We start from the raw sequence: 20,180 nt of genomic DNA, 5'->3' as shown, positions 1-20,180 counted from the left end.
ACCTGAAGGATAAAACAAAGGCCTCGCAAGCATGCTCAGGGTCCCTGTTAACTTTTGAACTTTCCCTGCAGCAATCATTTCTGTCCATCTGCATTTCCCCTGGTCTGAGAGCAGCTCGGCTGTTGCTGCAGACCGAGCAGCCCCAAGCACAGGCCCTCGAGCCCTCGCTGTTGTTACGTAAAACTGCAATCTGCGCTAGTGCCGCCTAATGACATCGATGTAATTAGAGAGGTGGACAGACAGATTCCTCTGAACGTTCCTGCCTCCGGCGCTGCCAGGGGACGGACGCGCTGGGGACGGGGAGTGCGTTCCCATTTCCTCGCCTGCGAGCAGGGCTGCGGCCAAACGCTGCTGCTGCGCCAGGCTGCGGTTCCCAGCCTCGTACTAACGGAGCCAGGCTTTGTCCACCTCCCAGATCCACCAGCCACCGCAGGGTAACCTGCTGGCACCGGCACGGAGGAGCTTTTATCGCAATGACTTCTGACAGATTGCTAGGCTGGATGTTTTTTTCCTCCATTGTGAAAAATCGTGTCAATATTTTCCCTGTGTCTGAGCAGCTCTGGAGGGCGCAGCAATCCAAACCGGAATTAGAGGTCTGAGTGCTGGTTGGTCTTGGTTTCCATCCACAGACAAAAGGAGCTAAATGCTGATTGCCTGGTGCAGAAAAAGCAAAACGCATTCAGGCTTCGATTTTCCAACAACCCTTTTTCCCTCTGAAAAAAGAGACAGAGAGGAAGGCTTCCATTTTATTAAGATGCCATTTGCTTTGAGAAAAGATGTAAGCGAGCAGTGCCCACTTCGTGACCTTGTTGTCCACATGAAGATGAATGACCCGAACCTGCCCAGACCCTGCCTGTACAGCAGCTTCTGGAGAAATGTGTTTGTTCGCCTGCCGCAGAGCAGGGAGATGGAGCAGCGGGAGCAGCTGCCTTCCAGTAAATGCTCTCAGACTCACATTTTCATTAGTCCTAAATTCAATCACACTTTAAAGGAAGCAAAAGATAAAGAGCAAGGGAACATATAAAGGATTCTTTAGAGGCAGAGAGGCTTGCTTTACCATTAAAATCCTGCCTAGAAGTTATTGTTATTATTCACGTTACTGCTGCGCTCAGAGGCCTCGGCCAAGATGAGGTTCCATTGTGTGCGCGCAGTGGTGGGTGAGGGGGTGAGGAGGATCCGGTGTTGTCTCGTACAGATGAGGTTCCATCGTGTGCGCCCGATGGTGGGTGAGGGGGTGAGGAGGATCCGGTGTTGTCTCGTACAGGTGAGGTTCCATCGTGTGCGCCCGATGGCGGGTGAGGGGGTGAGGAGGATCCGGTGTTGTCTCGTACAGATGAGGTTCCATCATGTGCGCCCGATGGTGGGTGAGGGGGTGAGGAGGATCCGGTGTTGTCTCGTACAGATGAGGTTCCATCGTGTGCGCCCGATGGCGGGTGAGGGGGTGAGGAGGATCCGGTGTTGTCTCGTACAGATGAGGTTCCATCGTGTGCGCCCGATGGCGGGTGAGGGGGTGAGGAGGATCCGGTGTTGTCTCGTACAGATGAGGTTCCATCGTGTGCGCCCGATGGCGGGTGAGGGGGTGAGGAGGATCCGGTGTTGTCTCGTACAGGTGAGGTTCCATCGTGTGCGCCCGATGGCGGGTGAGGAGGATCCGGTGTTGTCTCGTACAGGTGAGGTTCCATCGTGTGCGCCCGATGGCGGGTGAGGGGGTGAGGAGGATCCGGTGTTGTCTCGTGCAGATGGGAACGTGCACTGGCAGGGTGGCTGCAGCTCTGCCTCCCGCTTGTGCAACTTAAATAGATATAAGCGACAGAAGTGTTAAGTCAGTGGAATAGCAGTGATAATAATAATAATAATAATATGAGAATTATTATCATCACTATCTTTGCAGGAGAATGATGATGAGCAGATGATGAGGCTTCAAAGCCTCGGGCATCTGCTCTGCCCTGGTCTGTCTGTGGGGATGGGATGGGGGTGAGGATGGGGATGAGGATGAGGATAGGGATGGGGATGTGGATGTTGGACAGTGAATCAGTGGCAGAAAAGAAACTGGATTCTCATCACCAGAGGCCCCTGAGGTTGCAGTGCAGTTGTCTTGTGGATCGAACTGGCCACCAACAGCTCTGGGATGGTCAACACGTGCCCGATATATCAGACCTGGTGCCTGTTGGCATTTCCATAGTTTCCAAGGAAACCTGGTGCCTTGGAGCCAGGCAGATGGGTGCAGTTTGACAGAGCAGTTCTGTGATGCTTCAGTTTTTAGTGACAGTTGTTGTTACCTCCGGGGCCTTTGCCCCTTTGGACCTGAAACGTTGTCGCTTTGCACAGGTGGGGCTTTTGTGAGAAAGAGTGGGAAAATCCCGGTGCTCTCGCTGGCCCCAGGTGCCCTTCCTTTCCTGCTCTCTGCAGATGAAACTAAAAAAGACATAAAAGACAAAGGAAGCGCGGCGGCTGGGGCTGCTTCTGATTTAAACGCGGTTTTGCCTTCAAAGCAGCATCCGTCGCCGAGCGGCGAAGCGCGGCGTTCAGAGGCGCCGTGCGGGGACGCACAGAGACCCTGGCTCCGAGCCCCCGGCAGCGCCCAGCGCAGCTCGGCCGCGGATCCGCGCTGCCCCGCTTCAGAGCACGAGTTGCTCAGGAAGCTTTTGCTCTTGCCTTATTACTGGAGAACTCTCCAGGTCAGAAGCCTCTGTTGGGAGAGAAGGGGGGGTTTGGAGGCTGCTTTGTTCTGCTGGTTCTGGACACACTTGTGTAATGGCAGACAGCAGTGAGAACAGACGGGGAGCACTCAGGGATATGTAGGCTGATGTGCAGGGATGTCTGGACTGACATTTGCCTTGGAAATGGAGGCTGGATGTGGCCCGCGGTGCAGACGGTGCTCTGGGAGGTGCAGAGGGAACATCTTTCCCATCTCTCCCAGCACTTTTTATGTTGCTGTGGTTTGTGCATCACCTTCCTCAGGCCTTTTCGCAGTTCCTCCCGCGTCTCAGCGCTGGTTGCTCGGGGAGCACCTCACCTGTGGGATTCCACCCCGCAGCAGGTCCAGCCCTGGGATGGACGATACCAAAACCAGGCCTTTCAGCTCCGGAGCGCTCTGTGCTGTGCGGTACAGCTCTGCTGTGTTAACCAGCAGCTGCTGTGTTTTTACGGCCACCAGTAAGTGAATTTTGCCCCTTCACCCGGCGCCCTGCGGGCCGTGCTGGCTCTGCAGATCTCACCGCGCTGCTCCGCCAGCGGCTTCGGGAGAGCTGGAAATCCGGGCTTGGTATCGCGAAGTGAAATCATCTCCTGGGGAAGAGGAGGCAACACACGCCATGTCCTGACTTTCAATGCGTGAGTAACTTATCAGAGGCGATAAGTGGGGATTTGAATGCAGAGATGTAACTTATCTCTAAATACACATCTTCCTATTTAGCTGCGTTTACATCCAGCCGTATCTCACTGCCTGCAATGTGCCTTATTACAGAGCAGTGCTTACCTTTGATGTGCTGAAGGGCTGTTTGTGCCGGCAAGGAGAAAAGCAAGGTAGAAGCGAGCTTTCCAGAGCCAGAGTTTTCTCTCGCTGTCTCCTTTTGACTGTCTTTCATTTAGTGTGTCTAATAAATGGTAGTTTACTGGAATCAAAGAATTCAAAGTTTCTGTTCTTGGTGATGAATACAGGGAATAAGAGGCTTTTATATTCTGTGAAATCTGCAGCGAGACTGAGCTATGGGACAGCTTTCCTATACGTGTCTCAGAAGTGGGTGCTTATCCTGAGATAGGTGCAGTGATCTCTGCAAGGAAAACCAGCGTCGCCGGAGCCGAGTGAAACCGAAGTTCTGCAGCTCTCAGAGCCCTTTGTGTGCTGACCTGAAAGGCTTTGCAGTGCGCTTAGGCTGGGTTTTCCAGGACTGCCTAAGTCCAGCATAGATCTGACTGCTGGTTTTGATTGATTACGGTTGTGTGTTTGATTTAATGGGGTCTAGAGAGTCCGGTCCCCACCACCCCCTCTTGGCCCTTGGCCTATTGCACTGAGAAATCCACGGCTGAGGAGGGATTTGATTTTAGAATAGTAAAATATTTGAGTTTCTCCATAGATATATGGATGGCTAGATGGTGTTTTTTATGATTCTTCTCCACGAAACAGGCTTTAGCAATTTTTTCCCAGAGAAAGAGAATTTGCAGATTGAAAACAAAAGCGGGAGCAGCAGAATCAGCGTTGGCTCCCTTGCAGCTCCTGTTCGTGTCCATGCACCAGGGCTTTGTCTCTGTTGGACTTGCCAGTGACTCCAGCACGGCAAGGCTCCTGCTTAATAACTGCAGAATTGCTCTGCAAATGAGCAAACATTGGCCTGACAGGCTGAGATCGGGCGGTTGATGGAGGCTGAGCCTGAGAAGAGCGATTTCTCCAGTAAGTCCCGGCATCAATCTGAGAGAGCAGCTGGAAAAAAGAGTAATAAATACATTTTCTCCCTCTACATATCACGAGTTATAAATATGAAGCTTCAGCTTCTTTGCATTGCAGCACGAACCGAGTTCCTTATCCCCAGGCGGTCTGGGTTTGAGCCCCGGCCCGCTGCGGCCGCTGGGTGCGGAGCTGCGGCCGCTGGGTGCGGAGCTGCGGCCGTTGGGTGCGGAGCTGCGGCCGTTGGGTGCGGAGCTGCGGCCGCTGGGTGCGGAGCTGCGGCCGTTGGGTGCGGAGCTGCGGCCGCTGGGTGCGGAGCTGCGGCCGTTGGGTGCGGAGCTGCGGCCGCTGGGTGCGGATCATGGCGCTGCACCCGCGCCAGCCCGCGCTCCGCGCCGCCGTCCCCCGTTCTGCGGGAGGGCTCGTTCCGCAGACTCCGAGCGCTCCCCGCGGTCGGTGTTGGTGTTTGTGGCCGGGGTTCAAAGGGAGTTTTGACTTGGACAAACAGACTGTGTCACCGACTTAAATGATCAAAACGGAAGGAAAGGGAAAAGCAAACTCGTGCCTTTGAAGTCACTGCTGCTGCGATCTGTTTTCTCAAGCCTAAAGCTTTTCTTTACGTTGGCAAAAAGTCAGGAAAAATGTTTGCTTGGAGTTGCAGCAAAACAGAGGCCGAACTGCTCCCCCTCTGGTTTGACTGCTGGTTGAACTCCATGTCTGCAAGGAGCAGCAGCAATGGGAGAACCATCGCCTGCCCTGCTAGACACCTCGGTGTTTTGAGCGCCCCTTTTCCCGCTCCCCGTGGCCACAGCGGCTGCTGACCTGCGGGAGGGGGGTGCAGGTGTCACTGCTGCGTGGGCTGCGAAATCGGGCCAGGACAACGTGGCCTTGTGTTCCCCTCCCAGCAGTAAATGGAGAGGGACCCTGGGCAGGTGCCTGCAAACCCGTGTTGGGAACAAGTTCTGGGTGTGCAAAGATCAATGGAGAAAGAGCCCAAGTTTTTACCTTTAAAAGTAGAAAGGAAAAGCAAGAGTCTAAGTTGCAGATGTGTGCTCTGCCTGGAGCTGAGAGCTCTGCCAGGGTAGTGACAGATGTCGTTTTGATTTTATCAAATATCTGGCCTGGAACCAGCAGTGCTGGGGCTCTGTAATTACCTGCACGTTTGCAGAGGGCTGGGTGAAACGCTCCTCACAGGCTCTTGGCGTGGGCACACACGGAAATGCAGGATACTCCGCGTGGCTGCCGTGCTCGCGGCGGCTGCCTCGGTTTCCCCAGCAGCTCAGTGCGCTGCTGGCGCTGGAGCAGCGCGTTAGTGTCTCGTACTGAGGGCAGAGCCATCCTCAGTAACACCAGAAACTCTTCTGGAAGAGCATGGGGGAGGAGAAGAACACAAACAAAAGTTCAGCCAAATTTTTACCGAACTGATGATTCTGTCTGCTCTGGAGCTGGTGTTTTATCCTGGAGAACAGCAAGTGTAAGTCATTACCTGGGCCTGGTGATGGGCCTGCGCCTACTCGGAAGCGATCTGTGTGAAGCTCCGAGCTGCCAGGCCGGGGAGCCAGCTCATGGCTGCGCCGCTGTGCTCGGTGTCACAGCCGCTTCGAGTCGCGGGTCACGAGGCCCGCGCGGGTTCGTCCTGGAGACTCACGGCAAAGCAAAGGTGGCGTTGCTGCTTGATCCGTTTCTGTAGAAAACAGAAGGTGTGAGCACCAGTTAAGACCAAGTAATTGCAGACAGATATATAGTGTTACAATTCAAACCTGCACGGTAATGGCTCCATAAAGTCACCTAGGTTTAGATATACATCAAACTGCAAATGAATACTTTTTTAAGAGCTATAACTTGGTGGGAGTTGATGGATTTGCTGGATTCACAGCCCTTTGCTGGATGGAGGAAGGCGCAGGACACTCCGCTGTGCAGCAAAACGGGAGGGAGTAAAGAAATCCTTGGAGATGAGAATTCCAAAAGCTCTTGAAACAAGAGCTGGACCGAGTACCTGAGCCCACGGCCATGGCCCGGGGGAAGAGCTTGGAAGGAGGAGGTGCAGCGCCGGTTCTCGTCCCAGGGTGCAGGGGCGGCCAACCTTGGCCCGCGCTCCGCAGTACTCACGGGAGTGTTCACTCCCTGGGCTGTGGAGCACTTTTCTTTCTTAACAAAATTTGGGCTATTTTCTTTTGTCAATTGACAAACGAAGGAGTCAGGGAGAGAGAAAGAATCCCAGAGAGGCGTAAAACCAAGACAAACAGTTGTGAACAGGTAACGTGTGCCTGTGGTGAATGCTCCTGAATCTGCACGTTTAACCGACCGTGGCAACAGGCGTCTATCTTTCCTCCTACAGCTTGTTCTGGACGTGCCCCGTGTCCCTGGAAGAACATTGCCTTTCATGGGAGGGCATGTAATGAAGTGCCCTCATCCTGTTTTAATCAGTTTTGAATGTGGAAAAGGCAATCATGATCTGAGGAAGGCAGTGTTTCCCTTGCCTGTGAATTATGTGATACTGGAGCTTCATTAACATGCTTTACAGTCTTATCTTTATTCATACTGGCAAATTAAATTAGCACTGTCTTTCAAATCTCTGCCTATTTTTCCCCCTAGGCAACCACCAGGAGCACAAAATAAGTGGCAGTAGCGGGAGTGGATTGCCGTGCTCGTGATGCTAGTCCCTGGATTTTAAGCAACCATCCCTCCCAGAAATGGTATTTGTTCTCGTTCCAGGATCCGAGCCGTGTTCCAGCGGGTGGGTTGTGATTACAGAGCTCTGGGGACGCTGCCCGGGGCGTGGACCCGCAGCCCTCGCGGTCCTGTCCTCCTGAGCGCCCAGACGTGGGCTGTATTTTGATGTTCCCTCCGCGGCCCTTTCCCTGTGCTGGATCCTCCGAGGTCTTGGTGGGGAAAGCACAGAACGTGGTTGTGGTGAGGATGGGAAGTCAGAAGCAGAGATTTGTTGTCCCCCCATGAGGGGCCCTGTTATTGATACAACCCCAGATGTTTTGGGAGCTGTTTAGAGGAAAGATCTTGGTGGAAAGGTATAAAAGGTGGGATGAGGTGGAAAAGACTGTATATCTTTGCTGTGCAGCTGCCTGGTCTGAGTGCTGGTGGGGATTTGTCAATTCTGCAGTCAGGCATGAATCGAGCTTCATAACCTTGCAAGTGCAAAGCATTAGAAGCAAGCGATTTCACATTAAATACTGAATATTGCCGCTATTGAAGAACATTCGTCATGTACACAAAGTGTCTGAACAGAAGAGAGCTGTAGCACCTCCTGCCCCGGTGATGTAAAAACGTGGAAGAGCGTCACCGTGCGTCAGCCACGTCCACACGCGTGCAGCGGCCCCGCGCTCAGGGGACACCTGGTGTCACCCGGCCCCGCACTCAGGGGACACCCGGCGTCACCCGGCCCCGCGCTCAGGGGACACCCGGCGTCACCCGGCCCCGTGCTCAGGGAACACCCGCCCGTCCCCGTCCCCGCGCTCAGGGGACACCCGCCCGTCCCCGTCCCCATGCTCAGGGGACACCCAGCGTCACCCAGCCCCGCGCTCAGGGGACACCCGCGTGTCCCTGGCCCCGCGCTCAGGGGACACCCGCCCGTCACCCGTCCCCATGCTCAGGGGACACCCGCCCGTCTCCCGGCCCCGCGGTCAGGGGACACCCGCCCGTCCTCACACGTCACCTCCAGCTCAGCTCAGCTCCACGGGCCTGGCACCTCCAAACCCCCTTGCTACTCCATTCTTCAGCTCTGCCTCCGCTTGCCGTGTCCGTTGCATATGGGTGGATTGTACCACAAAGACAACAAGCCTGTGCATTTTGTTGTGATGGAGATTACGGGGACATTGCAGCTTTCTTCCCAAAACCTCAATGTGATTAAATTGTTTCCTTTGTTTCCTTTTTGGAGCAAGTCCCCTGGACTGTCCGTTGTTATCTCTAATCCCGGAGGTGGCCCAAGCCTCCCACCTATGAAATGTTCATTTCCTTCTGCTTTCTTAGAGCAGGCCAGCCAGGAGCACTGCCCTGCCAGGATTGTGCCTCAGATAAGGGTCTGGATGACGGTGATTAATACAGCTGCTTTGTCTGTCTGACAGGTGGACTGATACATAGATATTGTTGCTAAGCCTCCGTTCCTTCCTGATGGGATAAACAATGCAGACAGCGTGAAATGCCGGTGGTTTTGGAGATCTCTGGATCCGGAGGTCAGGGCGCCCTGCGCCTTGCCCTTTGATTGTGCTTGATAACAGACTTCAGTCCTTTAAGTGAAGAGCGATGGTTTAATCCAGAGCTGACATGTCCTTAGTTTCCAGTACAGAAAACAAACAAAGCCTCTCAGTTTGGAGAATGTAGTCCAGACATAGCTGAATGCTCATAAAAGGTCCATAGATCCAACAGAAAAATTAGCTTCAAATGTCACCAGGAACCGTTACAGCTTTTGGTGAGGTTTCTTCCTCCCTTTATCTGATCTCCATTTATCATTCTTGCTGCCTTTGCCTGACACGAACAGATGAAGTTTCAGAGTTTCTCGGTAAGGGAATCTCACAGCAGTTTTCAGGGGCCGTGTTGTTAGTCTCTGTAACCCGGACTCCGGGGGACATCGGCAATGCCGATTATCACTTGTCTGTCCCATTAAAGCAGCTCCTTCAATAGCGGCACTTCTTGCCAGATCTCTGGGAGCCGCCCGTTTTCTGAAGGGTTCGTCCCTGTTCCGGTCGGGAACTCTGGAGATAAAGAGCTGGGGCCTCTGTCCATGGGAACGGGTGGGCGAGGGAACCTGATGTTCTGAAACAGGCTCCGTTCTCCCTTCAGCGTGCTCGCTGCCTACTGTCGAATGAGAGCTGATTTAGGGACTCTCCGTAATGATGAACAGTAGGTCTTTTTAGCCATAATGAAGGTTTATTTCTTCTGAGGTTGCTGGCCCAGCATGAGATCAGTTTCTACCTGTTGTGTGTTCCTCTTGATCAACCTCCCAAGCATCCTGGATGACAAGTCAGGTGTAAACTGGGGTAAATTGTCGCCAGATGAAAACCAGCTGTTCACAGGTATGGTTCTTCCTTCTGATGTGCGTCTTGCCCTGTGCCTTGTGGTCCAGACAAACCCCACGCTGCCAGTGAAGCAGCCTTGGCCACCGGAGGCAGGGAACACACGCTGTGCTTCACCTGGGCAGAGCTGGGGGGCCGGGTGACTGAGCGAGCAGACCCTGCTGCCCCAGGGCGGGCCGGGCCGGGCTGCCCTCTGCCCTCCAGCAGCCCCAGCTCTCCCTCGTCAGGCTTTAGGGGCAGATTAAGTGTTCAGGAGCACTATTTACATTTCAAAAAGTAACCAGGGCCTGGTGTGAGATCAAAGTGAACGTGGGGCTTAGGTGTATTGATCAGATGCCTGCAATGCTGGGCCTTTCTGCTTTCCTGTATCTTGTAGAGGGATCAGACAAGACTTTGGAAAGATAAGAACTGTCAGCATGGTTATTTTCTTTTATTTTATGTAAAAAGAGCTTGTCATCCCAGGTGTTTAGAAGCTTGCCTCAAAGAGAAATCATTCTTCTGCAGTACTCCCTGGTTTAATTAGTGACTATGCCTTACGTACTTGGCCCCGTGCCCCAGCCTCCTCGCTGCAGTGCTGGTCCTGTACATGGAATTCTGGTTCGTGAGTGGGGTCAGGCTGTTCAGAGCTCACCCTTCACCCTGCGGGGTGTGCAGCTGCAGCTCGGGGTCCGGGGCCGACAGCCCCATCCCGTCCAGCCCAGCCCCACACAGCCCGTGTTCCCGGCCGTTGGGAGCGGCGGTGACGCGCCTCACGCTGCGCTGCTGGCCCAGCCCGCTCTGCCGGAGCTCGCTTCTGTGTCTCATGTCGATTAACAGGGACTTTAGGCTGCGGTTGAATAATTGATCAAACCCACACGGGCTTCACAGACTCGAACAGAAGTTTTTGTGAAGTTTGGTTCCCGCACGACGCTTTAAACCCAGGGAAGATCTGAGCCACGCGGCACCTCGGGTTTGGTATCTGATCTTAAACTGCGCATCACCTTTTCCAATCTTCCTGTCATGTTTTGCATATCGCAGCTATACGAATGCATTTAATGAGAGCTTTTCTCATTAAAAAGGGTCTTTACAGACGTGTGCGGACGGGCCACACGTGTTGCGCCAGGGGAGGTTGAGGTTGGATTTAGGGACAATTTCTCCCCCAAAGGGCTGTGGAGCATTGAACAGGCTGCCCAGGGCAGTGCTGGAGTCACCATCCCTGGAGGGCTGGACAGACGGACATGAGATTCTCAGGACATGGGTAGAGGTGGACTTGGCAGCCTTGGTTAATGACTGGACTTAATGGTCTTTAATCTCTTTTCCAACGAAAACGGTTCTATGTACACACTTTTTGAGGTCAGACATCCATAAATAAGGTCTGGTGTGAACAAAAGAAGCACTAGTAAAATGCAGCAGCGAGCAAACGGTATTCTCTGTGTGTTACAGTGTATGTCGGGTTATTGAAAAGCCGTGGATGTGCACACCTTGTGGTTTCATTCCTGCCAGGTAACTCAGGGAGGCTCCAGCAGCCTGGGAGCTCCACCGGGTCTGCGGTGGCAGGACCAGGGCTCCTGTGCCACGCAAGGGACGGTGGCACCGCGGCCGCTCCGCCGTCCCTGCTCGTGCTGCAGCAGCTCTGAGTAACCAGCGTGAAAACCCCCTTCATTCCCCACTTAATCCCAGCGCTGTCTTGTGCGAGACAGAAGTCTGAGCCGTTGTAGAGAGGCTTGTTGTCCTGATGCCTTGTTACAGGCACAGTGCCCACGTGCCCGTTGAGGGACAGGTGTTGTTCCTGGCCGCCGCTCGGGAAACGCACTGTAAAGCAGAACAAACATCCCAGTTCTCGTCCTTGCCTCCTGCCGATCCGTCTTGCTTTTCCCCGCCTACAGCCACTGGTTAAGCACTAGAAAGAAACTTAGATCACTGGTGACTTGTTGTTGCTCTTTAATTCATGCAAATGTGCTTTTTAACTAGCTTGGAGTCTCAAACGGCCCTCTGGGGAACCTTTGGTGTTTATGATTATTGAAACAAAGGTTGATTTCCTTTGAGCACAAAACAATTGGGGAACAGAGGGAAAGAACCTGTTTTCTTTTCTTGCGAATACGGTGAATTTAAAGGTCAGGTGCAGGTTGACATAGCAGTGGGCAACTCACCACTTGAAGAATTGCCCAGAACAGCAGTAGAAAGCGTCAGCTCCACAGCCTCACAGTGGCTCAGGGGTTTTGTCTGTGTCTGGAGTCATAAAGACCTTACACCTTTTTCTCTTTACCATCTTGTGTTTGCACAGACAGCTTCTGTTTCCACATCCCCAGTCGTCTCCTCTGACCCTCAGGTGGCACCAGAAGAAGTTGCATGGAGCCGATGTCCCAGAGTTCCCGAAACAGCCCCCGACAGGGGTGACAATCTTGTATTGCACCAAATGAACTGGGCTCAGCATCTTTCCTTGTCTTCTCCGTATACCAAAGACAGAGGCCCTTTGCTCCCAAAGCATCTGTGTAATAGATCACTCTGACACCAATTCGCTTGTTCTCTGTGTAATAAGTTATAATCTAGGCATTCAGAGAGACGTGTAAAAAAGAAAACTAACATGGCCTCTAAAATCAATGAGCCAGTAAATAGAGGGCTATAAATAATCAGGAGAAAGGATTTAATTAGCAGCCCAGCTCTCTAGCAGTACAGTGGATGTGCACGGCAGCCCCTGCTCTGGAACCACCGCACGTGCTCCGGCTCGCTCCGCCAGTCAGGGCGGGAGCTCCGCTCCTGCCCATAAAGGCACAAAGAGCAAGCTGCGTTTTGGGAGCTGTTTGCTCCTGGCACTGTGCTGTGCGGTGCCTGTCCCGTAGGTCTCCACGTCGGTGCTGCTGAGAGCAGCATCAAACCCAAAGTGAGTAACACAGCAAAGCTCACGCCGACATCCGCTCACATCTGGAGGCGGTGCTGTGTGTTTGCTGAACGAGCCCCAGGCGCGTGCCCAGGGTGGTGATTTCAGCAGCCCCTGTGCAGAAGGCGAGCGTGCTCTGCGAGCTGACGGGGCTCTGTGCTGCTCCGTGCAGGGCTGCGCTTCGCCAGTCTGGGTGTGAATGCGGACAGGTCGGCGGAGAGCCCAGCAGGAGGTTGGATGGTACCCGGGGTCTATGGTTTGAAGCCTCTGTGGCTGGAATTTTAGGGCAGATTTGAGAGATCCCCAGTGCATCTCGGGCAGAGCCGCGGGCTGGAAAGAGGCCATTCCAGAATGGGAGCTTTGTGCAAAACTGCTCCTTGTTTTACACCTGTTTGCTTCCTTCGCCTCGGTTCAGTTTTCTCCTCATCGGTCCATGTTTGTGAATTCACCTCAGATGTTCAGCTGAAACGTGTCACTGAGCACCAACCTCAGCTCCTGAATTTTCCGGGAATTGCTTTGCCGATCCGAGGCTGCTGTATCGTGTGTCAGTAAAGAGTGATTTTATTATTGAAAGAATGATTCCATTAGGTCAAACCAGATTGTAAAGATCCCTCTCCTGTGTTTTACTGCCTTTATTGAGTACCCAGCCATATGCCTCTTTAGTATCCATGTGCTGTTTGGTTTTATTAATGCTTGCATCTGCGGGTGATTTGAGCAAGGGCCAAAGGTTCAAAATGGAAACTCAAGGACCCTCTACTACTAAAAGATTTTATTAGCCATAAATCTATTATAAAGTGCATGTGTTGACAATAGGGAATAATACAATCAAAGCTCTCTCCCCACCACCGACAGCCTTGCTCTGCCACGGGATCCGCGTGAATTAATCTGTCTTGTTAACCGGCCCAGAGTGAGTGCCTTTCAGGAGAAGAAAATACTTGAGCAAAATACAAAGAAACATCTGTGCTCTTACAAAAACACCCCGCGTTCCATAGAGGCACTTACAGAAATAGATGCTGCTCCATTCCAGCGCGAGGCTCCCGGGCCGTGCGCGTGGTGGCGTCGCCGCTCTGGTGCCAACCGAACCGCAGCGTTCTGGTGCGGAACAGCACCGAGCAGCACCAACCAGCCCCAACTCCTGCCTTTTCCGGGAGGTGCTTTGCCGATCCAAGGCTGCTGTATCGCGTGTCAGTGAAGAGCGAGTTTGTTATTGAAAGAGTGACTCCATTAGGTCCAACCAGATTGTAAAGACCCGTCTCCTGGGGCGTGAGGCTGGTGTGACGAGCTCTGCACGGGCTCCCGGTCCCACCGCAGCGCCAGCTGAGCGAGCAGCAACCGTGGGTTCAAGCCTTCCCATCCTTTTGTTCCGTCCTTTTATTCCAGAACGTCGTTGTTACGCTTTGTTATGTTTCCAGAACAAGTGCGTTGTTGTTCCTGCTGCTGAAGAGGCCCCTGCTCATTGCAGGGGGCTGGACGGCACGGGCGTTGAGGATCCCTTCCAACCCAAACCGTTCCGTGGTTCTAACAGCTCTGCAGCTACAGCCAGCACAAAAGCAAATGACAGAAGCATCGATGCTTCCAGAGCACAGCCAGGGGTGACCTCCTGCCGCAGGCCAGCTGGTCACTCGATGGAGCATATGGAAGCAGTAGGTTCAGATCCATTCTCCTTCTACCGCTCATGCTGCGATTGCACTCGAGAGAAAAGTATTTCATTGTCCGGTAGCAAAAGCTGACGTTATCATCCTGCCTCCATCTGTCCATTAGCTCCCTAAAAATTACGCGAGACAAAACAACGTTGTGAGTGTGTGGCAAATGATGGGTGGAAAATACACAGGTACCGCCCAGAGACTTTTCTGCAAAGACAGAAGTCCTGGCAGCCTGCCTGTGTCTGTTAGTAAGTGTGCACAATTAAATGTAGGAGTTTGTAATGTGATTGACCAGTTCTGCTCTTAAAAACCCACGAGTTCTCTGTTTCTGGCATGAAACTGGGATCTGGTCTTGAAACGTCCTGAGCAATGTACCCAATCCCAGTTCCTCCTGCCCGCTGGCACTGCTGGCTGAGCCGTCCTTGTGCTTCACTCTGGAAGATAAAATAGCAATAAAACCCCCATAGTTGGGGTTTGTTTCCTCTGTGCCTCATTTATATCCCTCCTATATTAAATTTTGTTGGGGCCGTTTCACACATAAACTTTATTTTTCTCTTTGTGCTGGAGAAAACCCGAGGAGTTGCATTGGTGCAGCTGACAGTGACGGCGTTGTCACCGTCGCTCTGGCAGGGACCGCGGCAGCGAGCGAGGGGACAGCGAGACCGCGGGGCCGGGGCAGCGATGGCTGGGCCGCTGCGGGCTGGACGGGGCTGCGGGGCCCGGGTTTGGGCTTTGAGGGGGTAACCTGTGTTCTCTTGCTCAGAGCACTTCAGACAGGCGGTGTTGGTGGCTCAGCCCGTTTGCTTTTTGCCTCTGGGAGTGCAGAGGGGGAAATAAAAGCCTGGGAGTGTCCAGGGGGGTTGGCGTGCGAAATTCAAAGTATTAATAAGACTCCTCAGAGTTGTGTCTTGGGTGGCTCTGCGAGGGCGAGAAAGCCGAGGACTTTTGGGGACAGGAGGAGAAGTGGACGGGGTTGGCTGTGGCCAGGATAGCGGCTCTGTGCTGCGAATGTTGTCAGGTATGCCTTCCATTGCAGTTATTCGATAAGCTTTCAGCCACCCACCGGCTCCTGCCCTAAGTACTCTTTTGAAAAGGCCTGAGCAAAACAAGCCCTTTGTATTTTGGAACCACTTACTGCTGGGTCTCTCATGCTGGTGTTGCGACTGGAAAATAAATGGTTTCTCTTCCTCAGAAACTTTCAAGCACTTTCCGCTATCTGAACTGGCAGAGTAGTTTTCAGGCTCTGGGTAGCTCCTCTTTCTAAACCTGCTCTCCCAGCATCACTCTCGACGTGCACCTGAAAGGATAACTAAAAATAGAGTATTGACGTTTCTGTCGATACCTCAGAGGTGTTCGGAAGCCAATGAACCCGGCTTAGCAGTGAGCTCGTTGCTGCTATTGTCGGACGGCATTGACCGCGCGTCTCAGCAAGACCTGAAAGCAAATGCTCCGTGTGCGCGACCCCGCGTGCCCGTGCGCTGCGCTGGGGCCAGCACTTCACCTTGGTCAGCAGTCTCACTGCGGTCGGTGGCTCGGCCCAGGGAGGGAAGGGGTTATCTCGCTCTTTGGCTCCAGAAGCTCCCGGAGCTGTGGTTGCTCTGTTCCCAAGAGGCTGGGGATGCAGCAGAGAAAAACTGAACGAACGGGCAGGTTTACTGGTGTTGTACTGGTCTGAGTGTCACTGCTTCCATCGGCAGCGGTCCCAGGCGCTCCCGCGCAGCCGCCGCTCCTGCAGGGATTCGGCAATTTTGAAATTGCTTGTGCGAAAAAAGGGGAAAAAAAAACAAAACCAAAAAACCAACAACTCGATTTTAACTTCCCACAGAACAAAGTAAAAAACACGCAGCATCTGGCAAGTTCTGCTTTTAGGAGTGCTTTGGTTTTAACCCTTAGTGTGAATGATGTGATGGTTCTTTAGAAGGAGAATGTAATGCAGGGCCAGGTGCCGTGAGCACTGTGTTTTGCCAGCAGTAACGTGGGCACTGCAAGGGTTTTCTCCTCAAAACCCTGAAGTCCCCATCAGAACTTTTGCTTTCATCACTCTTCATGAGGGGAAAAAACCTTCTAACGAATAAATCAGCAATCTGGGAAAAGGTTCCTGATTCCAATCTGCGGAAGGAAGGGATGATCCTGTCTTGTATTTGGGTGGCTGTAAATACCCATTTGCTTTCCCTGCTAAGTGATCACCGTAGTACAGTTCGGTTTGGAAGCTTGCAAAGTCCACGGCCTTGTGGAATACCACGCGATATTTCTTTTTCCCGAGAGTTTCCAGGCAGATCTGTCCAGTTTGGATCAATGAAACAACATGGGTTCCACGTTCCGTCTGTCACTGTCCGCTGGTGCTGAGGCCTGTGACATTTCGCCGTGCCCGAGCTCGGCCTTGGGGTCAGTACCAGGTCTCTGGAACGTTCCTGGTGCGGGGCCCCGCGCTCGTGCCCGGAGCCCCGCTGGACACGGAGCCCCGTGCGCGGCCGTCGCGCCGGCATCGCGGGCACTTCTCTTCAGAAAGGAGAGTGCCCTGAGATCTCCGGATGAAAAATGCTTTATGAAATTGTTGTTCTCTGGAGAGCTGTAGAATTGAGCGAGAGCCTTTCTGTGGAATTTGTAAAGCCAACTACAGCATTTAATGGCAAATTAAGTCCTTACTGCGAGACTCCATAGGCTGGTATTACCATTCCCAAAATGCTTGGAATAATCCATTTCTGTAAAAGCCTCAGGACACGAAGTGCATGAGACCCCTCCAAATACAGAAATAGTTGAGGCCGTTCTCTTCTCACTTATTTTCCAGTAACAGAGGGGTTATTTCCTCTCCTGTGCTGGCCCTCAGGCTCGTCCCCCGTCGCAGGAGCCTGCTCCTGCTTTAGACAGGTGCCAGATTCCTTGGTCCTCCGCAGCGTGTCCCGGGGGACCCCGCGTCCCGACAGCTGCTCTGGGGCCTTGGGCCGAGCTCCAGGAGTCAACGTTCTCCAAGGCATCAATCTTCATAGTGATTATCTACTGCAACGGCTTCATCTGGCGTTGGGAAATCAATCTGGGGTGGGGGGGTTTGTGTCTTTGAATGTAATTTGATATAAAATTCATGGCTTCTCTGTAGAGGGTTCAGTCTGCCCTGTGCACAGATGGCGTGAGTGGGGACATAAATCACTTGACCTTGATGTTCAGCAGCTGCTGGGGGCAGTTTTGAGTATAAATTGGGATCGCATCTGAGTGTAAACTGGGATCACATCTGAGTGTGATCTGGGATTGCATCTGAGTGTAAACTGGGATTGCTTCTGAGTATAAACTGGGATTGCTTCTGAGTATAAACTGGGATTGCTTCTGAGTATAAACTGGGATTACATCTGTGCTTGTAGACACAAGGGTACAAGGAAAGATCCTCTCCCCTCAGGCGGTGCGGAGCAAGTGGTACCTGCAGGACGCAGGGACATCCTCCAAGAGGAAAATTTGGACACCCGCAGTCCTCTCATTGCAGAGAACAGCCCACAACACCTCAGTTAACCCCAGGGCTCTCTGGGCTCCATATCCAGCTAGATTAAAGCAGTAGCCTAACCCGTAAACCTGAATTCACTTTGAATTTACAGCCCATTTTGTGCACCAAGAAATTGCAGCAGCTGTTCCCATCTGAGATACCAAACTGCACGTGGCTCGCGGCCATTTCTTGGTAGAAAACGTGCTTTACGCAGGATTCTAACTCAAAGGCTGTGCTTGGCAGAATCACCCCCTTTGTCTTCACGGCAGCTCCTTCCCGCTGGATTTGTGCACCCGGCCGTCGGGTCCCGGGTCTGCGCCCAGGATGGGAGGTGGGGGGGGTTCCACGTCTGCAGAGCTGAATCGGGCACCCCAGCCTTGGTCCCCCGCTCCGGCACAGGAGAGGGAGGCGGTCAAGGAGGAGCAGGAGGGGTCATCACAGAGCTGCAAACATTAAAGCTGCATTTAGCGCCTGTCTAATTTCTAATATGCACTTAGCTGCAATGTGATGTTGGGTGCTGAGGTAAGTGACAATTTATGCAGCTTTACTAGATGATCTGTACCATGGAGAGTAACTGACTTTTTTGGCTCAACAACGGGAATGGAAACTAAAATAACTTTAGTCCAAGCCAATAAAAAGGTGTGTATTTGGGGGAAGGAGGATATCTCAGAGTTTTCTTTCTTTTTCTTAAAATGAAGGGAAGTTTGAAGCCCCGTGGTTTGCAAGGAGAAATGTCTTAGGCCCTGGAAGGGCTCGGTGTTTCTCTCTCGGTTATTTTGGTAGCCATGCCAGCCCATCGTGTGCGGTCCCCGGTACTTCAGCTGCTCCGTCGGGCTCCTCGAGCCGTAGGGCTGATTCTCCGTTATCTTCCCTCTTGCACATTGGTTGACCCCACAGAGCGCAGAGGTTTCGCTGCTCAGGGAGCGGGAGCGGCGTGTGAAACGTGGCCAGGCCCCAGCAGCTGCCCCTGGAGAGCGCCCCGTCCCCGAGTCCCGCTCGGATCGCGGGGCAGATCGCTGCCCTGTGCGCGGCCGCGTATCTCGGTGCACCGCGGGCGAGGTTTCTTGCGTATCGGGAGGGCCGCTGAGGGAGCCATGCACTGCTGGCTTCACACAGAACTTCACGGCAGCTTTTGGTCTGTGCGCAGGGGGATTTTCATTTTCATTTCTTTCTAGCTAGCACAGGGAAAACAAGCCCAGGACCATGAGCAGGAGATAAGCAGAGAACACCCTTGCACCTTCTGATCCATATAGCTCAGGTCTCGGTTGAGTGACCCAAGAGCAAGGTGAACGTAGATCTGAACTGAGAGCGGTGCTGCCCGCTCACTAGCACGGGTACGCAGCCCCAGCTGGCTGGTAACAGAAGGCTGTTCTTCAACTAATAGGGATTTCTTTTCACGAGTGTGGGATGCAGCGATGCTCAGTAAGTGTTCTGTCTGGCACGGGGAGCTCGCTGATGGTAAAATGCCATTTCCCACACTCCTCGCTGCCCCATGGGAACGAGTTGGATTTGCCGTGGGCACCGCGGGTTCGAGGGGAGGCCATGAAGCGGGCGGAAACCGTCCCTGTGCTTCGGCCGTTGAGTCTCAGGGCAGCGTTGAACAAGGCTCCGTAGCCAAGCCCTGGCCAGGCGGGTACGGGACTGGGCCGGCTCCAGCAGCGAGTGGTGCCCGGCCCTGCAGCACCGCCCCAACGGGCACCGGGCTGCTCTGCGCCCCCCGGGCTGTGTGCAATCAATTCTCATCCTAAAAGTCTGGTTTTGTGGCCTTCTTGGGGAACTAGGACCGCCTGACGACCGCCTCGTTCACAGCAAAGGTGCAAGATAATCTGTTCCTCTCCAAGCCATCCAAGTGAAGGTGGAAGGTTGTTCAGATTTCTGTGCAAGTCCCCCCAGCAAAGGTACAGGTGCCCAGCACGGGCTGCCGGGCCGCAAGAGCCACGTGAGGGGTTTGTGGTGCCCCCGGGCGCGGTGCGGGAGGTGACGTTGTCCCGAGCGGTGAACTCACACGTGCCGCGTGGCTCCGCGTCGTGCTGCCGCGCATCGGCTGCCAAGCGGCAGAGAGGAACGCGATTTAGGATGTGAGCCGCCTGGGCTGCGGCTGTGGCTGGCGGGGTGCTCTCCGTGCTTGTTCTCTGGGTCCGTCGTGCGGGCGGAGTGGGGCTGGGTGGCAGCTCTGCTGTCACGTTGGGTCCCTTTGCCCCGTAACCGCTGCAGCACAGCGTGGCAGCGGCACGAAGTTCCCTCTCCTCTCCCTCTGCCAGCTCCCTTACACAGACTCAATCATGTTCTCACTAGAGGCAGTTGAGCCACGTTTGTTGCACAGTTTGTTTGCGAGCTTGGCATTTTTCATCATTTAATAATATGCAGCAAACGGCTTTTCGCACTCTTAAAGCAGCCCCATAAAGCACCGCAACGAGCTTTGGCAGTGATTTTACTCAGCACATTTATTGCTTCAGTTGTTGAATAGAACTGTTTGTGCATCTTAATCAGAAACCTGCCCCCTGTTTTGTTTCCTCTGATACTGTAGAGGGGACATGGGGACAAAAAGGACTTTTGGGGAAGATCCCACTTGCTCCGAGTGACAAAATCGCAGTTTGTTTGAAGTCACTAATCTCTGCTGGAGCTCTGCGCCCTGTGTTTTGAGGTGGAGGGAGCCCTGTTGTTCGGTAGGGGAATTCTTGTGTCCGGTTGGCCAACAGTGGGATGGAATCAGTAGTGGGAGTTGCTGTGAACCGGAGAGGGGCATCTGGTGCTGGATGCTGTGGGCAGCAATTCCCCGTTCCTAGAGCTCTGTCTGGAG

At 53.5% G+C, this 20,180-nt stretch overlaps 1 long non-coding RNA gene across 3 annotated transcripts; it reads right to left on the bottom strand.

Moving 5' to 3' along the window:
- Nucleotides 1-1,640: 1,640 nt before the first annotated feature.
- Nucleotides 1,641-14,528, bottom strand: LOC136112549 (uncharacterized). 3 transcript variants are annotated; one of them, XR_011735791.1, is made up of 5 exons: nt 8,055-9,536; nt 5,871-6,068; nt 5,539-5,745; nt 3,479-4,420; nt 1,641-3,288 (listed from the first exon to the last, which is right to left on the bottom strand). It is a non-coding gene; the product is annotated as an uncharacterized lncRNA (long non-coding RNA). The 3 variants fall into 3 exon arrangements; XR_011735792.1 differs by lacking the exon at nt 8,055-9,536 and adding an exon at nt 13,271-14,528 and having other exon boundaries at nt 1,641-4,420; XR_011735790.1 differs by having other exon boundaries at nt 1,641-4,420; nt 8,055-9,534.
- Between the last annotated feature and the right edge of the window lie 5,652 nt (nt 14,529-20,180).

Source organism: Patagioenas fasciata, chromosome 25 (genome assembly GCF_037038585.1).
Source record: "Patagioenas fasciata isolate bPatFas1 chromosome 25, bPatFas1.hap1, whole genome shotgun sequence".
Classification (NCBI taxonomy): domain Eukaryota; kingdom Metazoa; phylum Chordata; class Aves; order Columbiformes; family Columbidae; genus Patagioenas; species Patagioenas fasciata.
This window is presented reverse-complemented; position numbering and strand designations above follow the sequence as displayed.